General features: G+C 33.4%; 1 non-coding gene across 1 annotated transcript; it reads right to left on the reverse strand.

Annotated features, from left to right (window-relative positions):
* Positions 1-1,186: 1,186 nt before the first annotated feature.
* trnaw-cca lies at positions 1,187-1,258 on the reverse strand. Its single transcript has one exon. It is a non-coding gene; the product is annotated as a tRNA-Trp (tRNA).
* Between the last annotated feature and the right edge of the window lie 1,321 nt (positions 1,259-2,579).

Raw genomic sequence — 2,579 nt, forward strand, 5'->3', positions numbered from 1 at the left:
AACTTTGAAGAACATCTGTACAGAGAAATCAAGCATAATATATTTAATCATTTCACACTTACAGTCTTCCCCTAGGGGGGGCCATAAAACTCTGTTTACATGTATGGTTAATACAACTATTCCTTAATTCTGCACATTAATTAGGTTTTTGATAAAAATCCTTGGGTTAAAATGCCATCAGAATGCTTATGATATTAAGTGTGTGTCAGTCCTCCTCTTCAGTGTCAATCACATTGAATCAGTCCATTTGCTGCACATGTTCAGAAAGCTCTAAACAGACAGCAACAAACCATTTAAAAACAAACAATGCAAAGAGCAGTGTTGCCAACTTAGTGCTTTTGTTGCTATATTTAGCAACTTTTCAAACCCCTTTAGTACTTTTATTTTTTTTAAAAGCCCCTAGTGCCTAGTGAGAAGCAGATCATGGCTTGTCTACAGTGAAAAGAAGGACTGGGTTATTTACTTTTGCCGTCGCCTTTTTGGAAACACAGGAAGGAGCAATCAGCTAAGTGAGCTTAGTGCTTGGAAAAAATATTTAATTCCTTTTGAGACAGCATGAAAAGTCAGCTGATTACAAAAAATAGAGAGGAAAACTACAGGAAAAGGGACAAGAAGAGATGGACAAAACGTACAACAAATAATTTATGTCTATTCAATTAAAATTTCTGTATCTGTATAATGGGTCTGTTTTATGTGTTGTCTACTCCTCCAGAGGGCCCCATGCCTGTTTTTGCCTAGGGCCCCAAATTTCCTAAATCCACCCCTGATTAAAGGGAAACATATTCCAGGACAGTGCAACTTTTTTCTTTTTTTTTTATTCTTTTTTTTTGTACTATATACATTCTTTTTATATTGTCTGTGATATAATGAAATCTTGCTTTAACTCTCTGTACTCTATATAAGATAGAGGAACCATAATTTCCCTGAAGGAGTAATCCCAAGGGATAAATAAAGTTGAGTCTGAGTCTAGGAAGCTGCTATAAAATTGTGTTAAAAGAAAATCATATATTTTATTAGGAGAGATCACACAGTGCTGAATTTATAGCTGTATATCCAGACTGAAGTCAGTAACTCTTTGATTCAAATTTGTTACACAGGTGTCTGTACAACAAAGTAATTCTTTAGTTATGTTAGTGCGACTAAATATTTTTTTTTCCAACGCAGGGAAAATATAAAAAAGAAAAATTGACCCCGACGTGATTTGAACACGCAACCTTCTGATCTGGAGTCAGACGCGCTACCGTTGCGCCACGAGGCCCATACGATATCGTGGACGAAAAAGAAATTAATATAGAGCACTCTCTGTTTCAGATAATTGATATATTTTGTTTACTTTTTCTCTCTGAAAAATAAGCATGTCCAGACAATGTAAAATTCCCCCACATGAAATTTTCGTTTCATTTTCGCTTGCGTCAGCACCAAGGACAGCAGCCATATCTTATCAAACGGGGAGGCCTCCATATTAGCACGGACCTGATACGGCTCGCCTTTTTCAAATGCGAACAAGTTAAAAACATAAACTTTAAACCTTATACTATAAACCATCAAGGGCGAAATTAAATACATATTTTATTTAGTTAATGTTGCAAGTCAATTTAAATAACTTGCTGTCATTTTGATGATTTCTCCTGTTGCTGCTATATCAGCTGGTTGTCCTTGTTTAGTGACTGCACGGTATTTATATACAAAACTTATGCTCTAGCTGTACTGTATTTTTTACTTTGATCTATTTTCTTAAATATACACTTTTTAATTTCTATTGTCGCTTTGCACATTTCCTCATTATGGGACCTGAAAGGATTTTCTATTCCATTCAATTTGAAATAAAAGTTGTAAACATGATTTGTTCAACAAATATTACAAGTTTTTTTTTAAAAGGCTTTTGTATTTGCATCATATATAGTTAAAATATTTCAACACTAAAAAATATTGTTGGTTAATTTTCTGAGCCATCAGTAACAACTTTAATTTCTTTAGAATACCAAATCATTATTTGAAAACTGCAATTACCTAAGACATATGTGTAATAGATTTAAGTTGTATTATTTAAATTTTGTGAAAATTGACTGACATAGCTGGTATATAGATAAATAGTTCTTATTAACTGGTGAGGGTACCATCCTACTGTGAGAACTGGTAGGATATCTGACCTACCATGGATGTCCAGTAGATGGCAGTATAGGGAGTATTACATAAAAGCCCCATAAAGTGCCTTGTTTGCAACATAAATGCTTACAGAAAAAAAATTAAAAAATTATTTTTACTGAAGTGATCAACATGCTTTCAAAGCTTAATTTTTGAGTTTAAATTTTTTAATTTATGCAATAATTAAATATCTTGTGAAGGTTGCCCCTTTTCAGGTGTTGCCTATCGGTCACATGCCTATGAAAATCAATTTGCCTGATTTGAAACAAATTCAAAAATCACTTTAAAATTCCATCCAAAACACCAGATTTGTCAGACAAATGATGAAACAAATCCTTAAGCTATTTCCTCACAAAAATTATGAGACAATTTAATTTCAGCATTGACTCACAATCATCAGCCGGCCTAATGGACACAAGTATTTAGATAAAAGC

Source organism: Cyprinodon tularosa, unplaced genomic scaffold (genome assembly GCF_016077235.1).
Source record: "Cyprinodon tularosa strain WSP-4 unplaced genomic scaffold, ASM1607723v1 ctg306, whole genome shotgun sequence".
Taxonomy (NCBI): Eukaryota; Metazoa; Chordata; class Actinopteri; order Cyprinodontiformes; family Cyprinodontidae; genus Cyprinodon; species Cyprinodon tularosa.